This window comes from Balaenoptera physalus (genome assembly GCF_965194825.1).
Source record: "Balaenoptera physalus genome assembly, chromosome: 11".
In the NCBI taxonomy this organism is placed as follows: Eukaryota; Metazoa; Chordata; class Mammalia; order Artiodactyla; family Balaenopteridae; genus Balaenoptera; species Balaenoptera physalus.
This window is the reverse complement of record NC_138896.1, coordinates 35,227,483-35,253,692: the sequence shown is the minus strand read 5'-3', so window position 1 is coordinate 35,253,692 and position 26,210 is coordinate 35,227,483. Positions and strand designations below refer to the sequence as shown.

At 42.6% G+C, this 26,210-nt stretch overlaps 1 long non-coding RNA gene across 4 annotated transcripts in view; it reads right to left on the bottom strand.

Moving 5' to 3' along the window:
* The window catches only part of LOC309638330, a 76,180-nt gene extending 58,481 nt beyond the window's left edge, over positions 1–17,699 (bottom strand). For 3 of the 4 annotated variants that reach the window (XR_014251076.1, XR_014251077.1, XR_014251079.1), the window contains exon 1: positions 3,444–17,699. This is a non-coding gene — a long non-coding RNA (uncharacterized lncRNA). The remainder of the gene's footprint in view (positions 1–3,443) is intronic. The other variant, XR_014251078.1, reaches the window with a different exon arrangement.
* Between the last annotated feature and the right edge of the window lie 8,511 nt (positions 17,700–26,210).

Sequence of the window (26,210 nt, the reverse complement as noted above, 5' to 3'; positions counted from 1 at the left end):
ACAGACCCTTTTAGAGATGTTTGTTACTACAGTGTAACATAGCATATCCTGCCTACTACGTGGTATTAGACTCCAAATATTCTAGTTAGGTATTAATGACTCAATGTCTTACTTCCTGGGGCTGCTGTTGTCTCTACCTTGAGTTGCCCATTCATGTTTTTATTTCCCAAAGCACTGCAAGCCTATTGAATTCGTTACAAAAGTTGAAAGCTGTCACTTAATACATTAACATTTTAACTGTTGCTCAATGAAGTACAGTATAGATTGGGACAGCACTCTAAATCTTACAGCTGTGCCATCTGAAACTCTTGGTCTTCAAGATTACCATGGCAGGAGAAGAGAATGAGAGAGGAAAAACATCAGAATACATGTTACGCCCACTCATATTCCATTGGCCAGAAATAGCCCCAACCTAATTGCAAGGGAGCCTGGGAATATGAGGAGAGCATGAAGTACTTGGTGGAAATCAACTGTCTCTAATTCACCTATTATCCACCCTTTGCTGAAAGGCTGGGGGTACAGGATGTGGGATTACACCCCTGCAAAGCCGGAAACAAAATGAATGTTAAAATCCTTCTTGAAATCCTCAGCCAGCCCCATCCCAGGAATTTCTTCACTTCTCTTAGAATCCATCTACTAACCTCTCCTGTTAAGTATCCTCCTCTCCTTCCCAGTGAAATTCAATGGATGCTCACCCTTCACCCCACGTGGTACCTGTTTTGCCTTTCCAAAGAAGGGAGGTACTGATGGTCTGAGCCATCTGCCACAGTCCCGCCTGGGCACAAAAGCCCTTCCATGTCCCCCATTTCTTGTTTGTAGGGAAAAAGCTTTCCACCTCCTAGACCTTCCCTGAGTTCCAAAGGGCAGATTCCAGCAGTTACTAATTAGGGGAGTGAGGGGTAAGATGTGACAGGGTGAGAGAGTGGCATGGACATATATACACTACCAAATGTAAAATAGATAGCTAGTGGGAAGCAGCCGCATAGCACAGGGAGATCAGCTCAGTGCTTTGTGACCACCTAGAAGGGTGGGATAGTGAGGGTGGGAGGGAGGGAGACGCAAGAGGGAAGAGATATGGGAACATATGTGTATGTATAACTGATTCACTTTGTTATAAAGCAGAAACTAACACACCATTGTAAAGCAATTATACTCCAATAAAGATGTTAAAAAATAAAATAAAAAAAGAATAGTGCAGGATGGAGCCCGGTTCTGGTTTCTCCTCAGGGGATATGCATAACAACCTGATACATATCTTGAGTTCTTCTACAGGAACTAAGGCCCCCGCCCACGTGGAGGATGGCAACTGCAGGCTGAGCACGAGCACAGGGACCCCAGACTGGTTGAAACCAGAAGGCTAATGATTGAGATTCTTGGAACACCACCCTGTTATCTCACCAACCAATCAGAGGAGGGTTACACACCCTGCAGCCCTCCCCCCAGGTTTTGCCTATAAACACTTCTTTCCTGAAACCCCTCGGGTCTTTTGAGCTTGAGCCACTGGTTGTCCTCATTTATTGGCCCTGCAATAAACCTTTCTCTGCTCCAAACTCTGACCTTTTGGTTTGTTTGGCCTCACTGTGCTTGGGGCACAGGAACTTGGGTTCAACAACACACTCTTAGATTAATGACTTACAGAAGCTTTAAAATTCATTATTCCAAACTGGGATTAGAGAAAATTCTCCAGCAAAGTACCCTCTTCCTAGTTGTTTCTAAATCAAAGGGGATTGATAGAGCGTTTGTTCTTCCTTTCTTTAGAGCAGGTGTTAATAAATTCTGATCTTTAGTTTAATGCAGTCACTACTGCTACATGCTTATGTAAAGTTTTATTAGGACATGGCCACAGCCATCCTTTCATGTATTGCTATGGATGCATTTGGGCTACAATGACATGATGACTATTTGTGACAGAGACCAACTGTCTGGCCCTTTAAGAAAAAATTCGTTGACCTCTGGTTTAGGACAAACTCAAGGGAGGGTTTTATCTTCTTTGTATACATTTGACTTTCTCTTGAAACTCTCTAAATCCTCCCCCTCACCCCTCCCCCTCCACCCAGTGTAGCCCCCCCGTAGCTCCCTTTTCACTGTCTTTCCCATTATATTGTGGTTGCCGGTTCACTTGCTGTGAGAGCCTGGAAGATTCCATCTGCTCCATCGGTTCATCTCCCTTCACAGCACCTTGCTCATTAAAGGCGCCCAATACATTTGTTCAATGACTGAGCTCTGACGTCACCTCATCAAGGTACGGCCTGAGAAAGTAGTTGCCTTCGCCCTGTTATTTTCATGGGAGGGGAGGCATTGTGGGAACCACTGGAGATGAAGACTGCTTAGACGGATGCTTTCAGATGGAGGCCGGGAATGAGTTACAGGGAGCTAAACAGAGCTTGGGACAGCAGCCAGAGCGCCCAGGCCAGTGGTCTTCGGTGACCTCAGTACAATGATCATTTTCTCTGAGTTCCTTGATGCGTAAACGGATGGGAAGCACTGACTTAGAACTGAACACAGGGGCCAGGGATGTGCCAGCACCCTGATCTGTCCAACTAGGGGACCATGATGACCCCAAAGCCATTGTGAGCTGAAAGCTCCTTTCACAAATGAGGCAGCTCTGGTTGGATAAGAACCAAAAGAGTTGCACACCTTATGGATGGGAAGGCTGGGAGAGAAAGGAGCATGAACAGGGACATGAAAGAGACCCATTCCTCTTTGCCATCAAACTGGGCTGCCCACTCCACCTGGCATCTTCCAAAGTAGTTCACTGAGCCAGGCCCTTCCGTGAGCTCTGCCTAATGCTCCAAATATCAGGGCTGTAATTACTTCTCTCCTCATGGACCGTGACATTTACATGTCACATCTGCCTCTGACAGTCCAGATAGCCCCCAGGAGCTCCTTCACTTGTTCAAACGTGCATTTTCTGAGCACAAACATGTATCACATTTATCAAAACATCTTGCTTGTCACCAGGGAATAAGGATGAATAAGACAGCCCTGCCTTCCTGGAGGAAGCTTAGAGTCTTACACTGAAGTTTGCAACTTGGTCCAGCTTCCTGGTGCTTGATGATTTGGTCACCCCTGGATACGCTCCACAGAGCTTTACTATAGGCCCCCTCAAATGGACCACATGAGGGAATGGATGCTAAAGGCTCATCATGTGACCCTGGTCACATATACCTGGTCCATATACCTTTCTGGGAACAAATGGTAAAGTCTTTGTCATTCTGCACAACTTACTCTCAGGTCCTGAGATGTGTACCCTTAGCAAAGCTGATCTTTCCCCTCCTTCAATCCCCACAACAAGTCTTGCTCTGGAGTTTTTTAAATTAGGGAGGAATTTTTTAAAAACACCCACAAACCAAAAAAAAGAAGTCACAGGAGCCTGGTTATCCAGGTGGGGAAATCAGAGGACTTAAAGAATCTAAACTTATGGAAGCCTGGTACACACTCACCATCCTCTGTGCTCCTCCACTTTGTCCCCTTCCTCTCTGTAATGCCACCCGAAGTGCCACCTATTAGGAGTCCCCTAGATGCCAAGCAAGGAAGGTGGAGGGGCACTTCCCAGTACCTGGGAAAGCAGAAAACAAAACCAAGGAACTGATCAATATATCTGGTGCCACTGGATATAAATTGATATACTGGTAGCAAGTTATTTACAAATGATGTTTACCTGTAAGGGACTGGACATCATTTCCAAATGGACAATTCAGAGTTTCCCCTGTGAAGATCACTTGCTTCTCCTCTGCTCCTTCTCACCAGTTCAGCATCACTACGTCACTGAACCCTACGCCAGTGGTTCCACACAGAGGGACAGAAGGAGCTTGCAAGAAACAGGTCTGTTACACCGTCTAGGAGATCACCACATTCTTCCCCTCAAAAAAAAAAAAAAAAAAGGAAATTCTAAATGCTCCAGGTGACATGCAGCGTATCCATGGATGGATGTGGGAGAGACAAGGGAAGTAGAGAGAATCCGCTGACACTTTGAAATCCCAGCCCGAGTACTGTGAGGCACCCCAGGATCTTCTACCTGAACTCCCACCTCACCCCAACCCAGCAGAAACGGACTTTGCTACAGACTGAGTTTTACTTCTGTTGAGTTGGGGCAGCCAATGTGCTTTCTGGGATTTGTACCAAGAGGCTTAATTATTCCCTTTGTCGACAGCAATGACCACAATAAGCAGACTCACTATTAACATTAGAAGGAAGTAGGCTCGAGAAGTGGACGCCTTATATATGAAAAAGTCGGTAGAAATAAACTATTTTGATAAGAACTTCCATGTCCTTGTTCCATGCAGCTGCCTCAGTTTCCCTCAACTCTCCCCAATAGTCTGTGACCTTCTTTGGGAGAAACAGTGCATTTAAGGTTAGGCATAACTTTGCCAATCCTTCAATCCACGAGAAAAAGAAGTCCCCTCCACCCCCCAATTTTGTGGTCCTAGGGAGAGGCAGGACTGTCTGGAAACCAGAAGGAAGTTCTCCTGAAGGATGCGCTGGCAGACACCCACACAGCAGCTCCCCTCAAATGGACTACACAAGGGCACAGATGCTAAAGACTCACCTTAAGAACCTAGAATAATCCTTATACCTTTCTGGCACTGATTAACTGGTATTTTTCAGGGTAAGGGGACAAAGAATTAAGACCTTATCCCCTGCACCAAGAGGTGAGCCTTCGGCAAATAGCCAGAATGCAGCTCTCTAGACCTTCCAGCCTGATCCAACTCTCATGCCTCTACCGTGTGTGATTTGAGGGCTGGGATGTGAGAGAGCCCTGCTACACTGCCCCTCCTCCTGAACTTTGGAGATGGAGAAAATGTGTGTGTGCAGGTAGTGCGGACACTTATGCAGACCTGATGTTCAGTAACCCAATATATGGCTGGTAAGGAATTCACAAAGCTCATGTCTTATATTCCCCCAGAAACTGGCCCTAAGACAAGGGAGGATTCACTGCAAGTTGTTTAAGGGGTGCATAGGAACTGGTAAGGGATTGAGGAAGTAACATAGGGAAAGAAAGGAAGCCAATAAAGTCACAGAGGGCAACTAGAACTTAATTCCACTTGGAGACCTTGGGTAACAGTGCTAAACAAATGCCACAGAATTATCCCACTCCAGTGTGTGTGTGTGTGTGTGTGTGTGTGTGTGTGTGTGTGTGTGTGTGTGTGTGTGTGTGTGTGCGCGCGCGCGCGCATGCGCGCGCGAGCATGTTTGTGTATGTGAGTTGTGGTATTTATATACCTCTCAGTCAATGGTTGAGAGCAGCTCTTAGGGAATGTTAATTGCCTAGTGCTTTGGGCCTGATGTCAGTTGCCCTGTAATTTCAGAAAAAGCTATCAGGCACAGAGATGCTGATACTGACAGTTGGAAGTCAAGTCTTGATACTCTAAAGGTCGAAGGCAAGTAGGAGGATTCCCAGATTCTGCCTCAGCTATAATATATCAAATAGGAACAACCAGACGACACCCAAAGGGAGAGCTAATGAAGGCACAGGAAAGACTTTTCTAAGTCAACATCAGGATCTACATGGCTTGGTGTTTGTCCTTTCCTAATAATCCCAGAAATCCCCCTTGCCCACAAGAACGCAATCTCATTTTACAATAAGTAATTGGAAAATGGTTTTCACTAGTCACTTTACATCCAGTATATACAAATCCAGCCATCTTGTTATGAATCCTTTTCTACGAGAACCAACCTCCAATGTGACTTAAACAGCAGGCTCTCTCCTGGTTCATTTAAATGATTAAATTTGCACAGGTTCAAGGACATGTCTAAGGTGGGTATGACTACCCACAGAATCTCAATTTGTAATAAAATGAAATTACAGTCCAGCAAATATCTTAGATTTAAAGGAGGTCAGAACATTTCATACCTATTATCTACCTCACTTTCTCTAATGAAAATCCTTGATCAGGCAGTAAGATACAACAGGGCTTAAACAGGAAAGATTTAGAAACAAAGCTGTTTTCAGAGCTCTCGGTTAGAGCAAGGTCCCCTCAATGCCTCTGAAAAATAAGATTAGTGCACATGGCTCAGGTTGGAGCCACCTCAGAATCTACTCATTTGACCACCACCCATCTAAGACGGTCTCAAAACCCTTTATAGCAATCCAGCCAAGGACTGGGCCTGCAGCTGCTCAAATAATGGAGGAGGACCCCCTGACTTCCAGGGGATCCACTCTGTATTCACACAGCCCTGAAAGCCAGGGAATTTCTTCTAAAGCCAAACAAGTCTGCCTCCCTATAATTTCTGCTGTCAGGGCTGCACAGAAAAACCCACCCATCTTCCTCAGGTCAGCCTTCACATGTGGAATGATAACGGCAGTGACCACCACTTGTTGACCATTTGCTATGCACCAGGCACCATGCTGGATAGTCTACCCATGTTGGCTGCTGTAATCCTCCTAACACCCTTAGGAGGTAGTTATGGATTCCTACTTTATACATTAAAAACTGATGACTAGAGTGGAAATCATGAAAATTGCCCAAGCTCTCTCAGCTTGTAAGTGGTTGGGCCAGATTCAAACCCAAGACTGATTTGAAAGCCACGTGACTTCCTTGACCATCCAATCATCTCTTCCAAAAAGTCTTTCTGAGGTTCTTGAACCCTTCTTCATAAGCCCTTTGGCCATATTCCTATTTCTGCCAGCATGCCTTTCTCTGTTACATCCCTCTCTCTCAGCCTTGACATTTTTCACCTCCAGAAACCCTTCTTGGACTATATGCTATCCAGAATTCTCATCTGGACTGTTACTTTATCCATCCACCTTTGAAGGTACTATCCTGCCTCCTTAGTTAGCTCTGACATCTCCTACTATGAAAGGCCATTATCTCCCACCCCCTTTCCCCTGTATCCCTCACCCTAGCCCCAGGGGTGGGATGTTAACCTTAGTGCCAAGACGACCTTATGTGGTTCTACCCAATAGACTTCAAGTCATGGAGCAATGCCAGATCAGCACCCAGCAGAATAAAATTAGTATGTATCGTGGACCAGCTGACACACTGAAATTAATATCCCTACAATTCAATAATTCAGTCAAGGTATATTAGATTCTAGACATACCAGATACCTGTAAGCCAGTGGCACAGGAAATATCTCTCTACTGTGTTCTAAAATTCCACTGAGTGTCCTTCCCTGTTCTTTCTCTTAAGGAAGAATACCAGTAGATTTGGCATCATTATACATGGAATAGTGGTGGTAGATTTGGCAGGTGGGGTTGCCCCGAGGCTTGGGCACCCAAAGAACCTTTCTCGAGCCTATTGGTATTTGAATCCAAGCAGAGCACCGTATGCCTGCTGGTTCCAGCTACCTGCCCCAGGAGAAGTAGAAAAGCATAGGGCTTAGGCTCCTCTGGAAGGAGCAAACACTCAGGGGCTATTTTCTCATCATTGTCCTCTCTTGCCAGACCTACTTAGTACCTGCAGGTCAGCACTCTTGACCACAGCGCTGACAGCAGAAGGCAAAGTGGTGGTAGTATTGGGTCCAGAGCAGGGACAAAGGCAAAGGACTCCATGTAGAGGCCCAGGCTTGAGGGATTCATGTCAGAAGAACTCGTGGGGAATTCTGACTAGTCTGATTAGTATGTCAATTGCGATTTCTGGATGTGGTATTCCTATTTCATAGATGAAAACTGGGCAAACCATTCTACTTTCAAACCAATGTCACAACTAAGTGGCAAACTCAGACATTGGAATCAGCTGTCCGAGCCAAGTCTAAGACTTTTTCAGGCCACCTCAAGTTGATGCCCAGCGTCTCAGGTTGGGTTCTGTCAGAAGAAGCCCCAAGATAAAGATGAGAGGAAGTTATTTGGGAGGTGAGCCCAGGAAAACACAGATAAGAGAGGGCAGAAGTGAGACATAGAAGGGAAGGCAGTCAGTGAATGATAATGTTACCAAGCTCATCACCACTGCGGGGCACTTGGAGAGCACACACACCTCAGGCAGCCGGGGGTTCATACATCACCTCCTATCAGTCACTGGCTGAGGGCTGCTCCCTATGGTGTTAATTCCCTGCCCCTTCAAGGCTGCCATTTGCCAGATTTCAACAGCCAGTGGAAGCCCTCAGATGAGGAATCACAGGCGCAGCTAAAGTCGAACTTGAATACACTGAAGTGGTGGAAGCCAGGGGATGCGGGCAGGCCACCAACACAATCTGACCTAAATGGGTTCTCACACATCATGCCAAGTTCAGTAACATCTGTTTAAAGTGCACTGTAGCATGTATTTAAGAACCAGGCTGCAAAGCCTTGAAATCCCTAGCCAGGTGATATCCTGAGACTCAGAGCCTGGCCCTAGTACCTGTGCGAATGGGCTTAGCTCGGTCCTGAGGGGCATTTGGGGGGTGTCGAGTCACCCAGGCACATTGCCTGCTACAAACATGGGGGTTGAACATCGTGTCTCCTCTGGAGTTGATTCTCACCATAGACCGATGTCAAGGGTCGGCAAGTTTTCTGTAAAGCACTAAACATTTTAGGATTTGAGGGCCATCTGTTCTGTTTGAACTAGTTGACTCTTCCAGTGTAGAAAGCCATAGCAGTCATAGCCAATATATAAAGAGTCCTGGGAACACCAGAATGAGTTGGTCACCTTCATCAGAAATGTGTGCCAGCCACCCTGGGAGCGGATCCCCCAGCTCCAGTCAAGTTTTCAGGTGACCGCAGCCTCCTGAGCTGCCCTGAGCCAGAATCACCCAGCTTAGCTGCCTCGGATTCCTGATCTGCAGAACCTGGTATAATGTTAAGCTAACTTTTAGGGTAATTTTTTGCACAGCAATAGATAACAAATACATGCACACAGTAAAGAACCAGCCTTTCTGCCAGTTCTTGGGAGTGAAATTTGATGAGGGCACATACAAAGTGAAGAGAAAATTAGGAAACCTTGGTCCTAGACGTGTTCCTCGAGATACCTTCATTATCCCGTAGCCCCTCTGCCGTGGGAGGCTGAGCTGCATCAACAGGTTTCATCACTGCTGTCTGGAGGAGTTTAGTCCATAAGGAGCCTAGGCAGAATATCAGAGTAGGGGAGGGAGGTCACTTCTGCCTGGCTGTGCTCTTGACCAAAGGGCACCGTTAAGAAGAGCTGTGACTTTTCCTTGGGACTCATCTTCCCTCCCCAACCCCAACCTCAGGGCCCAAGGCTGCTACAGCTGTGTGGCTTGTTACTGACCACTACTGTTACTGTTCCCCTACCCCCAACCCCCAGCTCTGTAATGAGCTCTTCTGGAAATAAGTCCTCACTGAAGGACCCAAACTTGAGGGAGACACCTGTTCCCTATTGGGACCCCACTGACAGATCCAGGGGTTGAGCCACTGCTGGGCTCTGACCTCAGCATCAGTGGCATCCCCTGGCAGGCAGCTCCCCTGTGACAGTGCAGGGGGACCTGGGGGTTGACCCGAACTCTGCTGACAGGTGCTTCTGGGAGTGAAACAGGAACAGCCTTAATATTTGTCAGCAGAATGTCACCACCCCATTCTGATAAGCAATATTTTAAGCCGTGCAAGGAGCCCCTGACAATGGGATGTGCCCTGAGAGGTGGTGTATGGCGCAGCCAACAGCATGTCCTGGGAAAGAGTGGCTCTCGGGGCAAAGCCCACACAATGTCCAGGCCACAGAGCCTTGGGATCCCCAGCTAGGTAGGATCCTGAGACTCTGGGGAACACCTGTTGGGGATGGTCTTATCTCAGTCCGGAGGGTCATCTGGGGATTCCTAATCACCCACGCACGCCCCTAGTTGCCTTCCTGACTGAGCTAGGTGAAAGAAGCAGGTAATACGGCCTCACCTGACCAGTCTTCATCTCAAGGAGACAAGGAACAGCACAGTCACGTGGCTGCAATAGGAGCCAGGCGGGGACTGAAGCAAATGGGCCTGGGGTCTAGTCCGGCCACACAGCCCAGCCTCCATTCCAGTACCACAGCTGAAGGAAGGCAGGGCATGTCTATAGGCGTCCTGACCACCCCTGCTCCTGACCTCAGCTTGGCCATTCCTCGGCCTCTGGGTCAGACAGCAGGGCAAGCGCCTCTGCTCTCGACACTCAGACAAAAGCGGGAATCCACAGGAGCTGGGAACCGGTCATAAGCACTCGTGGGTGAAGGACAGACAAACTTCTCCGGCTCCTGCAGCTCCAGTTCTAGGTGATCATAAAGGAGAAAAGCAACCATGAGAAGGGAAGCACTCTCCTCTCCAGGAAGTGCTGCAGTTCTGCTAACTCTCAATTCATTACTGGTGTTTATCTAATTGTCTAGTTCCTTAATGCATTTACTGCTCTGTAATCACTAGCTCTCTGTCCAAGGAGGAATCCCAAGGGCCTCTGTCCTGCTGTCTCAGTCTGAGTCTGGCTGTTTCGGGAAGGAGAGAGGAAGAGAAGGCAGCAGAGGAGGCTGTGAGTTTGATTCTGGCCCATCCTTTCAAGACCAGTGCAAGTAGCACCTTGACTCAGACCTATGTCTAGAGGAACTAAAGTGACCCATGACAAAACCCCACTGTCTCTTGCGCAAGACGCAGGGACCTCCACCTGCACCCTCCCCGGGGATTCAGGGGTTGTCATCCTTGGCTTCCACAGCCTGGAGCCAGAACAGAATCGGCCAAGAGCAGCCTCATGCAGCGGGGAAAGTCTTAGAGGGGGGAATCTGGGTGGTACACCTCCACATCAAGGAGGGACTTGATGCCATGCCTTTCGGGGGGAGTTCGTGCCCAGTGACACGGGGGTCTGGGTATAAAGGCCTGGTCATTCTGGCCCAAAACTGATGGGCTCCAGTGGCTGCAGGGCTCCCTGCAGGGTTGCTACAGGCTTTGTTAAGTTGGCTTCACAGCTCTTCCTCTGCCCCATCCTGCTTCTTCTTCTTTTTGTAGGTGCTGACCCCTAACCAACTTGCACCTGTGACAGAGAAACTTGACATACAGAGGAAACGTTCATAGTCCGTCCTTAAAAAAGCTCTGTGTATGGCAGATGGGATCAGAGGAGGGTCTTAAAAGCTATTTACATGTAAGAAAATCTAGATGAAATGCAGAATCACTCAAACGAGCCATAGGGGGCTTGGAACCAATGGCGCAGCCGCGAAAATTGTGACTCTGCCTTAAGTTTACTTCAATCTAACAGTTCCCCATCTCTAGCCTGAGGTACACAGGGGATCCCCACCACCCCTCCGGTCTGAGCACAGCCTGCCCACTGCCAAGGGTAAGCCAGGTGGCCGTGCTCCCAAGGACAAAGGACATTTGCCACCTCTGTGGGCCGTCAGCCAGCTCCCTTCACTGGGACCCCATTCCAACTCGCTCAGACGTCCTCAGAAGCCTCGTCCTCTCCCCGGGAGGATGCTGTCACTGAACTGCTTAATCAACTCACCCAGAGCTGCGTCATTTAGCATCACTGTGGAGTTTTCCTTGACAGCCCACAGGGGGGTCGCACACAAGGCTGACATGCACGCATGCGCCTGGAGACAGTGTCGACTGCACAGACAGATTCTCATGCACCTGGTGGGGAGCATATGACGGGGATGGGATGTGTGGGTAAGCTCGCCTTCAGATCCCTACACACGTCTCCAGACTGCCTGGGATCCCTCAGATCAAAGGGCCCCAAGTGCACTTTAACTCTACACTTTAAGGGAAGGGATAGAGCAGTAAGAACACAGGAACGGGAGATACGTGTTGATTATTGGTCATTTATGGGTTGTTCTGTGTTGACCCCTCAGTGCTACTCTGTCTTGCTTTGCACGTAGGTGGCTGGCCTGTGGGGATTGCAGCACCCATCTATCTTGCTGTCACAGGTTGATTTCTCTAGAAAGAAACACTGAAATGGAGTCTGGGATGCAAGGTGTTCACTAGGTACCAACACCTGTGAGAGGGAGGTAAGGAAGCTGGATGAAGCAGAGAGAAATCAAACTGTAATGCAGGCCCAACGAACTTTTAGCCAGCCTGGTGGGGACTTCTGAAGTCTACTCAGCTATGTCATCCCCATAGGGGACACTGAAAAGGACCTGTATACCTCTACCTTGCTCAGTCATGGGCTAGGGGCTGCTACAGGTCAGACATGACCTTGAATGAATGGCGCTATGTACCTGGGAAGCAAGGTGGTCCTTGAAAGGGGGCACATCTGTATCTTCCACACTTTCCCTCTGACTTTTAGGGCATTCAGCCAATGGAAGGCACCTACAGAAGGTCAGAGAGTGGGAGGAATGAGGTTGCAGTGCTTATTCCCCATACTTCCTAACAGGCCACCTCTGGCAGCAATCGAGTCCCTCTACCAAAAGCCACAACTCTTATTGGGCTGCCTCTCTTCCACGGTTACAACTTGGACTAGGTTCCAGTAACAACCTCCTCTCCATACCCCTCCAGGTGCTCACGGTGGTAACCGTTCTCCTGTCTATACTCCCTTGGTGCTTCACAATTCTTTGTTAGTTTCCTTAACCGTACGTCTATCTCTTTAAGAGTCCCCTTATTAACCACTCTTTAGTTAAATCCATGAAGTATGCCATCTCCTTCCTGCCAGGATCTGATTGGACCAGTAATCCAGGGATTCTCTCCATGCTGGTTCTCTTGTCCCACATTCCTTTTAACATCTAAGATCCTCTTCAAATTAGACAGGCGTTTAGGGAAAACCTGCTTTTTAAGACTATAAGGTGAGGAGTTTAATGTATAGTAGCATACAGTTGGTTTTGAGGTAGGAGATACATGGGCCCCAGCCTGAGCAGCTGCAACCAGACTCCTGCTGACACTTTGAGATAAGATACTAGCAGGAGCATTGGGCCCTGATTGGGTAAAAGACAAAGTGACCACATTTTTCTCATTCTTGTGGTCAGGGGGATTTCCCAGCCTACACATGCGCAGAGAAGGTCCTCAGTCTAGGGAAGGGGTCAAAGGGAGAAAGAGTCGCCAGCCAACCTCCCAGAAACCTTCGTGCTGGAATCCATCTTGGCTGAGAGATGTGCGTGCCTGTCAGGAAGGACCCTGAGTCAGGCCAAATATGGCCACAAGCAAGAAGACTGGCCAGAGACAACCTGGAAGACTGCCCCCCCCCCATATAAGCGATCTAAGCCACCCCCATTGGGCACAACTCACTCCAAGTTCGCCCTTGTGCTCTTCCACAGGTACTTTGCTTCTAGTAAATGCTTTATCTATTTCACAATCTTGGTCCCTTTGCTGAATTCTTTCTTCAAAGAAGACAAGGACCGAGGTCCTGCTTCCAGCTGTCTTGCCCCCAGAAACCAGTTTCTTAATCTCAATAAGCTACAAGCTGCTCTTTGTAGAGTGAGAAATGCAATATACACTTTGGATCTCAGTTATGTTTCCTAGAAACAGACCGTGAAATGAGGATATGTACAAGTGATTCATTAAGGAAGGGTTGCAAGGAACATTGAAGGGAGTCTGGGAAGCAGGAAAGAGAAGAAATCAAAGCAGGTGTATGACTCAGGCAAGGTCCCACAAAAGGGAACAGCAGGCTGATCCCATAGGGAACTCCAGCAGCTGTACCTCCCCAGTTTGATGGGTGTGGATCACCTTTGCCCCAGGTGTGGACAGCCACTGACTAAGGACTGCCCTAGGGAAACAAACTCCCAGACTGTTCCAGCTCTCTGTCTGCAGATGAGGTAGTTCCAAGCTTGAAGGCAGTTCTCCAAAAAAGAGGAAGTGTAGGTACAGCCCTATTGGAGGCAAAAGCTCAAAGCCAGGAAGAGACGAACAGAAACGGTAAAAAGGAGTTGGGGTGACACAAGCAAGATGGTAGAATAGAAAGCACCAGGTTTGCATTCCCTGTGGAAACAGTACATAGGCTAAAGAAGCTTTGCAAAGACTCTAGAACCAAGTTAAACTGTAACAACCAGCCTAATCAAGAAAAAGCTGCTCTCGAAACAGTAGAAAACTCTCTGGCATTTCTGTTTGCCATTATTCCACCCCCTTTGGGGTCAGTTGGGAGGAAGCTGCCAATTCCTGGGCCATCCCTCAGGAGGGAAGGAAAAGAATGGAACTTGCTTGCAATGTTCTGGCTTATCTGAGGGCTGCTTGAAGGATTGGCTTCTGTCTCATTCGACTTGGAACACTGATGGAAAGAGCAGCATAGTTTGGATGTCACGTTAGAGGCCCCTGAAAGCAGTGGGAGTTACCACAGTGTGAGAGCTGCAGGGTGACTGCAGACACATGGGCTCCTGGGGGCAAGAGATTATGGGCAAAGGAATACAAAAGAACATTAGGAGTCCCTTTAGGGGGTGAGATTCTCAGGGACATTAAGACATTTAAAGGCAACTGGGTATATAGAGAATTGGAGTAAGAACACACAGAGGACCAGGGAAGATGCATCACCAAATTAGGTTTGAGAGAACATTAAGCCTTTATGCTGGGCTGATTAGCAAAGGATTTTTCCCTACATGAAATTCTGCAAAGACTGGGAGAAGTGCCTGTTTCCAAATGCCCAATTTTCAAGAAGCAATTATAATGCATATGAAAAACAGGGAAACATGGCCCATTTAAAGGAACACAATAAATCTCTAAAACTTGACCCTAAAGAAGTACAGTCCTCTGACTGGAGGAAGACTTCAAAACAGTCATCTTAAGTATGCTAATGAGCTAAGTAATACACAACTAAACTAAACCATGAAAATGATATAGGAACAAAATTAGAATAGCAACAGAGATAGAAATTGTAGAACAACCAAACAAGTTCTGGAGCTGAATTATAATAACTGAGGTGAAAAATTTACTAGAGATTCAACAGCATACTGAAACAGGTGGAAGAATCAGTGAACTTGAGTGATCTGAAGTTATTCTTTCTGCTCCTCGGAGTCAATAAAGAAAAGTGAACAGAGCTTGAGGGTCTTATGGAACAATATCAAATGGGCCAATATATGCATTATGGAAGTCCCAGAAGAAAAAGAGAAAAGGGTCAAAGAGCTTTTGTGTAGTACTAATGGCCTAAAACTTGCCAAATTTGAGGAAAGAAATGGATGTACAAAAACAGGAAGTTCAAACTCCGAGTAGAATAAAGGGACACACGCTGAGATGTTATCAAACTGCCTAAAGACAAAGAATCTTGAAAGCAGCAAGAGAGAAATGACTCATCACATAAAGAGAGCCCCTATAAGACTATCAGCAAATTTTTCTGCAGAAACTTTACAGACCAGAAAGGAACAAGATGACATAACCAAAGTGCTGAAAGAAAAAACTGTCAGAGAATACTGTATCTGACAAATCTGTCCTCAACAATGAGGAATAAATACTTTTCAGATAAAGAGCTGAGGGAGTTCATGATCACTAGACTTGCCCTATAGAGAAACAGTAAAAGGAGTCTTCTGCTTTAAAAGAAAGTATCGAAACAGTAACTCAAAGCCATATGAAAATATAGAGTTCTCTGATAAAGGGAAATATATGGACAAATATAAAAGCCTGTATTATAAATTTCACAGCTCTTAAGATTTAAAAGAAAAGCATGAGAATTAATTTTATGTTTGGTACACAATATATAATGATGTCATTGTGATATAAGATCAAGTATGGGACACCCATGCACCTATGGTCAATTAATCTATGACAAAGGAGGCAAGAATATACCATGGAGAAAAGACAGTCCCCTCAATAAGTGATGCTGGGAAAACTGGACAGCTACATGTAAAAGAATGATATTAGAACGTTTCCTCACACCTTATAAATCAAAATGGATTAAAGATCTAAATGTAAGACCTGAAACCATAAAACTAGGACAGAACACAGAACACTCTGACATAAATCACAGCAATATTTTTTTGGATCTGTCTCCTAAGGCAAAAGAATAAAAGCAAAAATAAACAAATGGGACCTAATTAAACTTAAAAGCTTTTGCATAGCAAAGGAAACCATTGACAAAAGACAACCCTACTGTATGGGAGAAAATATTTGCAAATGATGTGAACAACAAGGGGTTACTATCTAAATATATAAATGGCTCATACAATATCAAAAACTTGATTAATAAATGGGCAGAAGACCTGAATAGACATTTTCTCAAAGAAAATATACAGATGGCCAACAGGCACATGAAAAAGATGTTCAATATCACTAATCAGAAATGTAGATAAAAACCATAATGAGATATCACCTCATACCTGTCACAGTGGCTATCATCAAAAAGTCTACAAATAACAAATGTTGGTAAGGATGTGGAGGAAAGGGAACCCTAGCGCACCGCTGGTGGGACTGTAAATTGACGTAGTCTCTATGGAAAACAGTATGGTGGTTCCTCAAAGAAAACTAAAAATAGAACCACCATATAATCCAGCAATTCCACTCCTGGGTATATATCCAAAGAAAACGAAGATACTAATTCAAAAAGATACATTCAACTCAATGTTCATAGTAGCATTATTTATAATATCCAAGATATGGAAGCAACCTAAGTGCCCATCAACAGATGAATGAATGAATACAGAAGATGTGATATATATCTATATCTGGGTAGATATATACGCAAACATACAATGGAATATCTCAGCCATAAATAATGAAATTCTGCCATTTGCAACAATGCAGATGGACCTAGAGTATTATGCTTAGTGAAGTAAGTCAGAGAAAGACAAATTCTCTGTATTATCACTTACATGTGGAATCTAAAAAAATAAAACAAGTGAATATATATATAATAAAACACAAATAGATTCAGATATAAAGAACAAACTAGTGGTTACCAGTGAGGAGAGAAAAGGGGGGAGGGACAAGACGGAGTAAGGAATTAAGAGATACAAACAACTACGTAAAAAATAGATCAACAAGGATATATTGTATAGCACGGGGGAATATAGCCATTGTTTTGTAACAATTTTAAAGGGAGTATAATCTATAAAAATACTGAATCACTATGTTGTACACCTGAAACTAGTATATTGTAAATCAACTATACTTCAATAAAATATGCAACAAACAACAAAAAAGAACAAGTGTGGGAGGTAAAACTATAAAGGAGCAGTTTGTATTTAATTGAAGTTATCAATTTAAAATAAATTGTTATAGTTTAGGATATTTGATGTAATTCCCCTAGTAGCCACAAAAAATATTTATAGAATATACATGAAAAGAAATGAGAAGGGAATCAGAACATGTCACTACAGAAGTAAATTCAACTAAACACAAAGGCAGGGAGTAAGAAGAAAATGGAGGACAAAAAGCTATAAGACATACAGAAAACAAAGGAATGTCAAGAGTGAGTCCTTCCCTATCAGTAATTTAAATGTAATGGATTAAACTACTTGATCAAGAGACAGATTGGCAGAATAAAAACATAGGATGCAACTATATGTGGTCTACAAAAGACTCAATTTTACCTTCACTTACTCCTTCTTTGGTGCTCTTCCCTTTTTATGTAGATTCGAATTTCTGACCTATGTTTTTCTTCTCTAGTTACAATTTTATATGTGAGATATACCTTAATAAAGCTGAAAAAACTTAGGAACTCTTATCTTTTTGAAGTTAAGGAGAAAAGTTTTTAATGACGGCCCTGCTTCCAATCTGCCAGAGCTGATTCCTCTCCTACCGAGGTCTTGTTAGGGGTCTGTGGAAAGGAGTCAGCCTCCACGCTCCCTGCCATTTCCACAGCTGAGTGAACTACAGGGAGCAGCTCAGCAACCCTCCTAGCTGGCCTTGCCCAGGTCAGGCTCAGAGCTGTGATACAGCCTCTGGCAGAGGTTATGTCACTTGCCATTGGGTGGATGTGGACAGTTCTCACCTCTGCCCAGCCAGTACTCATCATCTAGCTGGCCTGGACTCCAGTTCTTAAATTTGGTCTCCTAGTCTGTCCCATCCACTTATTTCCGGAATCCACCAATATTACTGAGGGTCATCCAGGGGTATCAGAAGCCTATATGTTCCTGGACAAAATTCTGGAATGAAAGAAGGGCAGTCGTGACTTCTCCCCATGCTAGAAGTTCTAAACTTTATCTGTTCACTAAGTCAGGTAATGAGTGTTGGGATCTAAATAACTTAACATTTCTTGCAAGGTGGGTCTACTGGCAACAAATTCCCTTAATTTGTTTGAGTGAAAGTCTTTCTCCTTTACTTTTGAAGGATGTTTTGTAGGGTGCATAATTCTAGGTCGGTTCCCATAATTCTCTCAACACTGTTTCACTCCATTGTTTTCTTGCTTACCTGGTTTCTGAGAAGTTAGATGTAACTCTTATCTTTCTTGCTCTATAAGTAAGGTGTTTTTTCATTTGGCTTTTAGCTGTTTTTTTCCATTTGGCTTTTAGGATTTTCTTCTTTATCTTTGATTTTCTGTGGTTTGTAAATACTATGTCTAGGTGTAGGCTTTTAGGGGGAGCATTCATCCTGCTTGTTCTGAGCTTCCTGGATCTGTGGTTTGGTGTCTGACATTAACTTGGGGGATGTTCTCAGTCACTAGTGCTTCAAATATTTCATCTGTTCCTTTTTCTTCTAATATTCTCATTATACATACACTACAGTTTTTGTATTTGTCCCACAGTTGTTGAATTTTTTTTTTTTAGCCTATGTTTTTACTTTTTTGGCTTGAGAATTCTACTGTGATATTCTCTAGGGCAGATTCTTTCCTTTGCCATGTCTATCTAGTTTATTAAACCCAAAGACATTCTTCATTTCTATTAGTGTTTTGATTTTTATGTCTAGCATTTTTGTTTTCTTAGGATTTCTATCTCTAATTACATTGCCATTTGTTCTTACATGCTGTCTACTTTATCCTAATGGAACACTTAGCATATTAATCATAGTTGTTTTAAATTTCCAGTCTGATATTTCCAACATCACTGCCATGTCTGGTTCTAATACTTTGTCTCTTAAAATTATGTTCTTTTGCCTTTGGTATGCCTTTTTTTAATTGAGTTATAATTGACATAACATTGTTAGTTTCACATGTACAAAATAATGGTTCAATATTTATATGTATTGTGAAATCACTTTTTTCTTGATAACCAGATATGATACTGTACTAGGTAAAAGGCACTGCTGTACATAGGTCTTTAGTAATGTGGTGGTGAGATATGGGGGCACAGAGTGGTGACATTCTGTAATCCTATGATCAGGTCTCCATCTTTTAGCAAACTTCTTGACTGAATTTCCCAAATGTTTCAGAGTTTTTCTCCACCTGGAGGTGGACAAGGTTGGCTAGAGTGGGCTGGAGTTGGGTATTTCCCTTCCTCAGGTCAGTTAGGCTCTGATAATACACCAGCAGGCTGGGCTCTAGTTAACTAGTTTCCTATCATCAAAGTGTCTACAAACAGTAAATGTTGGAGAGGAAGTGGAGAAAAGGGAACCCTCTAGCACTGTTGGTGGGAATGTAAACTGGTACAACCACTATGGAGAACAGTATAGAGGTTCCTTAAAAAACTAAAAATAGAACTACCATATGAACCAGCAGTCACACTTCTGGGCATGTAGCCAGAGAAAACCAGTCTGAAAGAATACATGAACCCCAGTGTTCACTGCAGCACTATTTACAATAACCAAAACATGAAAGCAACCTAAATGTCCATCGACAGAGGAATGGATAAAGAAGATGTGGTTCATATAGACAATGGAATATGACTCAGCCATAAAAAAGAATGAAATAATGCCATTTGCAGCAACATGGATGGGCCTAGAGATTATCATACTAAGTGAAGTAAGACAGAGAAAGAGAAATATAATATCACTCATATGTAGAATCTAATTAAATAAAAAAACAAATGAACTTCCTTACAAAACAGAAACAGACTTACAGATACAGAAAACAAACTTATGGTTACCAAAGGAGAAAGGCGGTGGGTGGGGGAGGGATAACTCAGAAGCTTGGGATAAGCACACACTCACTACTATATATAAGATAGATAATCAACAAGGACCTACTGTATAGCACAGGGAACTCTACTCAATATTCTGTGATAACCTATGAGAAAATAATCTAAAAAGAATGAATATATATATATACGTATAACTGAATCACTTTGCTGTACACCTGAAACTAACAACATTGTAGACCAACTATACTCCAATAAAAATTTAAAAAACAACAACAAAAACACTAGTTTTCCCTGAGGGCAGGTCTTGTTAAGAATAGTAGGATCTGGTATATTTCAAAATGGTGGTTCTCTTCCTTCCCTCTGTGAGAATTCAATATTTACTGTGGAACCTGGTTGAACACCTAGAGGTAAATCTCAATACTGTGTACCCTGAAGTTTTTAATGGAGTTATCCACATTAAGCCTTTAGCAATTTGTCAATCATAGTTCAGGCTTTCCTACCCAGCACTGGTTTCCCACAGTTTTTGCTTCAGAGTCTTGGCCCTGGTAAACCATGACTACCTGTTTTCTCCTGTCTCTCCAATCTTGGGGGTAGCAGTGTGCCCTGTGTCTTACCCTCTCTTATGGATTCTAGAAGGACTGTTGATTTTTCATTCTGCTCAGTTTTTCACTTGTTAAGACAGGGTGGTAACTTCCAAGCTCCTGACATATGGAACCTCAGACTCACTTTAGATCTGAGGACACGTGTAATGTAAAAATTAACAAACAAAAAACTCAATTAAAATAGAGTTTTGAGGCCAAAAGGGGAACTCTCGTGCTCTATGACAACTGAACCTGACAGGAAAACTAAAGACTTCTTGCCTGGCAAGATCTCAGCCAATGAGAGACCATCACAATTTCATCAATGAAAAGCCACTCTACTCTAAACTCTCAGTTCTTCCAATGGACTCTGTTTACTATAGCCTTTCGAAACTTCCTTTTCCCCCTCTATAAAAGAGTTCTCTCCTTGTGCTGGACTTGCACATAGCATGCCATGGTCACAGATCCCAAACTGCAATTCTTTGCTGATCCCAAGTAAACCCATTTTTTTTGCTGGAGAAATAACTTGCAGACTATTTAAGGTGAGTGGGTTCAAAGTGAAAGGATGAAAAAAGATATTCCATGAACATAGCAACAAAAGAGCAGAGATGGCTATAGCAATATTAGACAAAATAAACTAAGTGAAAGCCTGTTACAAGAAACAAAGGACATATTATATAATGATAAAGGGTCAATTCACTAAAAATTATAAATATATGCATCAAACATCAACTCTTAAATGTGAAGTAAATGTTGACAGAATTGAAGGGAGAAATACAGCTCTAAAATATGACTTCAGTACCTCACTTTCAGTAATATGGAAAGACAACCAATAAGGAAATAGAACTTGAACAGTATAGCCCAATCGTTCCTAACAGACATATATACAAAACAGTCCACCCAACAAAAGAACGCACATTTTTCTCAAGTTCACATGAAACATCCATGTTAGACTGTAAGACCACAAAACAATGATTAATAAAAAGGATTGAAATCAAAGTATCTTTCCTTATCCAATGGAATGAAACTAGAAAACAGCAAAAGGAAGACTTGAAAATCCACAGATGCATGGAAATTAGACAACATGATCTTAATGGATCAAAGAAGAAATCACAAGGGAAGTTAGAAAATATCTTGAGGCAAATGAAAATATAAAATTCCAAAACTTATGAGGTGCAGTGAAAGGAATACTATGAGGATAATTTATAGCTATAAACACTTAAAAGATTTTAAAACGATTTTTTCACCTTAAGAAACTATAAAAAGTAGTAAAAACTAAACCTAAAGTTAGCACAAGGAAGGAAATATTAGAGATAAATGAAATAGAAAATAGAACAAGCAAAACTAAGAGTTGGTTCTTTAAAACAATCAAGATCAATGAACGTTTAACTAGATTGACTAATCAAAGGAGAAGACTTAAAATCATAAATGAAAGAGGAAACATTCTAATTTTTATTCTGTAAAATTGGTTGTAAGATTATGAACAATTAGGTTATTCCATTTTTGATACATAAATGAAACAGATAAATTCCTAGAAACAACCACCAAAACCAAACCATGAATAGAAAATCTGAACAGACCTACAACTTGTAAGCAGATTGAATTAGTAATCAAAAAACTCCCAAAGCAAAGCCCAGGATCAGATGGCTTCACTTGTGAGTTCTAATAGACACTTAAAGTATTAACAGCAATACTCCTCAAACTCTCCCAAAAAGTTGAAGAGGAGGAAATATGTTCAAACTCATTCTATGAGGCCAGCATTACCCTGACACCAAAAGCATATAAAGACACTACAAGAAAACAAAACCACAGACCAATATTAATGATGAATGTTGATATAAAAATTCTTAACAAAATACTAGCAAACAATTCAACAGCACATTAAAGGATTACACACCATGACCAAGTGGAATTTATTCATGGAGTTCAAAGATGGCTCAGTATATGAAAATATGGTACATTAACAGAATGAAAAGGGGCACGGGGAATCACATGAACTTTTCAATTGATGCAGAACTTGACAAAGTTCAATACCCTTTCATGAATAAAACACTCAAGAAACCAGAAATAAAAGGAAACTCAAAATAATAAAGGCCACATATGAAAGTTTACAACTAGCATCATAATTGTGAAAGACTAAATGCTTTTCCTTTAAGACCAGGACTACCACAAGGATGCCTTCTTTTGCCACTTCCATTTAACAGTGTGCTGGAAATCCTAGAGCAATTAGGGAAGAAAAATAAATAAAAGGTATCCAGATTGGAAGCAGTAAATTTACTCTAGCAAACATTATCTTATATGTAGAAAACCCTAAAGATTCCACACAAACATATTAGAACAAATGATTTTAGTAAAGTTTCAGAATACAACCCCCCCAAATCAGTTGTATTTCTATACACTAAACAATGATCTGAAAAAGGAAGTTAATTCCATTTACAATACCATCAAAAATAAAATATGTAGGAATAAATCAATATACTGAGAAGATGCTGCTAAAAGAAATTAAGGACACCAATATGCAGAAAGACATCCCATGTTCGTGGATCGGACTTTAATACTGTAATATTAATATTACCCAAATTGATGTACAGATTTCATGCAATCCCTATGAAAATCTCAATGCTATTTTTTGTAGAGGTAGAAAAAAAATCCATCATAAAATTCATATGGAATCTTGAGGGACCCTGAATAGCCAAAACGATCTTGAAAAACAAAGTTGGAGGTCTCACGTTTCCTGATTTCAAAGCTTATTACAAATCCACGGTAATCAAAACAGTGAGATACTGGCATAAAGATAGACTTATAGACCAAGGAAATAGAGAGCCCAGAAATAAACCTTCACGTATATTGTCAAGAAATTTTTGATAAGGGTGTCAGAACCATTTAATGGAGAAAGAACAGTCTCAACACATGGTGATGGGAAAACTGGACATCCACAGGCGAATGAATGAAGTTAGAAACTTACCTTAACACTACACCATAAACAAGTAACTCAAAATGGATCAAAGATCTAAACATCCTAAGAGCTTAAACTGCAAAACTCTTAGAAGAAAACATAAGGGAACATTTTCGTAACGTGGAATTTATTAATGATTTCTTGGCTATAATGAAAGCAAAAATGAATTACATCAAAATTTAGAATTCAAAGGACACAATAAAGAGTGAAGAGGTGACCCATGGGCTGAGAGAAAATATTTGCAGATCATTTCTGATACTTTAATACCCAGAATAAATGAAGAACTCCAACCCCCCAAAACAGATAATCCAATTAAGAAATGGGCAAAGGACTTGAAAAGATATTTCTCCAAAGATATACAAATGGCTAACAAGCCCATAAAATGCTTAACATCATTCATCATTAGGGAAATGCAAATTAAAACTATCATGAATACAATCTCATTAGGATGGTTACTACAAAAAAAAAAAAAAAACAAGTGATAGTGAGGATGTGGAGAAATTTGAGAGATTGTGCATGGCTGGGGGGGATGCAAATGGTGTAGTCACTACGGAAAACAGTATGGTGGTTCCTCAAAAAACTAAGGATAGAATTACCATGTGATTCAGCAATTCACTTTTCAGCACATACCCAAAAAAGTTGAAAGCAGGATCTTGAAAAGATTTGCATACCCATATTCATAGCAGCATTATTCACAATAGCCAAAAGGTACAAGCAACCCAAGTGTCCATCAACAGATGAATGGATAACCAAAATGTGGTATATGTATACAATGGAATATTGTTCTGCCTTAAAGGAAATCTGACACATGGCAAATTCACAAGCTTCAACATGGTTGAACCTTGAGGACATTTATATTAAACGAGATAAGCCAGCCATGAAAGGATAAATACTGTGATTCTACTTAAGAGGTACCTAGAATAGTCAAATTCAGAGACAGAAAGAATGATGGTTGCCAGGGAGAAGGGGAGAAAGGGAATGGACAGTTGTTGTTTAATGGGTATTCAAGTTTCAGTTTTCCAAAATGAAAAGAATTCTGGAGATTGGTTGCACAGCGATGTGAATATACAGTTGACCCTTGAACAACATGAGGATTAGAGGTGCCAACCCTTTCAACTTATAGTTGGCTCTCTGTATCCCTGGTTCCACAACTGTGGATTCAACCAACCTCGGATTGTGTAGCACTCACTATTGAGAAAAATGCGTGTATAAGTGGACCCATGCACTGTGCTATTCAAGGGTCAACTCTACTTAATATTGAAGTGAACACTTAAAAATTGTTAAGATGATAAGGTTTATGTTATGTATATTTGTCACAATTAACAAAAGGAATCTGAGTCCTGATGGGGCACTGAGTGTCCACTATACTTAAGAATTTTTTCCTGTGAAAGGCATTTTGTAATTATGAACTTAGGCTCTTCAACTGTTGCCCTGGGATACATTTGTAACACGACCTTTTGCAATAGGACTTAAAGGGCCACTACCTCTTACCTCGGTGTGCAGAGTTGAGAGATAAGGGTGAGGAGATCTCTTTGGAAGTCCCTGGGCTCCTCACACTATGTCACTACTGATGTTCCCCTAGATTAAAAAGGAGGGTCTGCTGAACCTCAGAATTCTCATCTGAAAACCTGCCTCAGAGTTGTAGAGGACTGAAGGAATCCAGGTCAAGCACACAGCAGCCTCAGGTGATTACAGCACAGCCCCAAAGACAACCCAGGTCCTGGAGGAGCCTGGGGTCTCTTCAAAGGAACAGAGTCTAAACAGTCATGAGACATACTTTGCTCTCTTAAAACTGAGTAAAATCTCAGTAAACTGAAGTCTTTTGTGCAGTGAGACAACTTAAACCTTCTCCACAGTGATGCCCTTCACCAACCCCACAGGAAACAGCTCCCCCCTAAACTCTGTTTAGCCTCCAAACAGACTCACTCCCACTGATCCCAGTAATTTTTTTTTTTTTCCTTTTAAACTTCTGCAATAATTTCTCTGCTGGCAGTAAAGTCACTATTATAAACACAACTTCCCTGATTCTCATGTTTTCCTGATTACTTGGATCTGAATGAGGACTAGGAGCTTGAGGGATGGTAGAGATAAGGGAGGAAGAGGAGGCGGCAGAGAACACTCATACATTAATCATTTGACCACATCACACTAATGACTATTTGCTAGAAGTTAGCCATGTGTCCTGTAATATGCTGCCAGGACTGTGGGTTAGGAAGAATGTATGCCTGGTTATCAGAATTTTCCCTTAAACTCATTCCTCAGGAAAGATGGAGTCGAATTATGAGACTCTAAAAGGACTGAGCTTTATAATGACTGAGTTTACAGTGACTCACATTTTGGCGCAGGCTTAGTTGTTTTTATTTTAAATACAAAGTGCCATGTGAGGAAGACACATGAACCAGAAAAGACCCCAATTCATGCTGGTTCAGGACTGCTAGAGGTCACCTGACAGAATTGGCAAAGGCAGTGAGCAGTGTGTACGCACAAACACACATGAGCACACACAGTAACACCAGATCATTAATTACCCCTTGGGGTATGTCCTGTGTCCTCAACCAAATTTTAGGTGTCACTATGAAGCCTTTGAGGGATCACTTTAAAAAGCGGAGTAAGTTACACTATAGGAAACAAATATATGATCATAGAAAGAATAAGGGGAAAGACTGGTGTTACATGATGTGAATGGGTCCCCATGGCTTGGGATCAAGTTTCTTGCAGTTGTGTCTGATTTAAATATTGCCTGTTACGTGACTAAGCACATGAGCTCTGGAAAACTTAGATGACTCGGTGTGTCACTAGTGATGACACAAATGTTAAAGCTACATATGAAGAGTGAATTGTTATGTGACTAGAAAAAGCAGTATTTCAAGAATGTCTGATGATTTTAAATGTATGTCTAACCCAATTGGTAGACATTTGACAGTTTTCAGCACTAAGAGTGTATATTCAAGTGTCCAGAAAACACTTTACATCTTCTCATTGGAAGGTGGAAGTGCC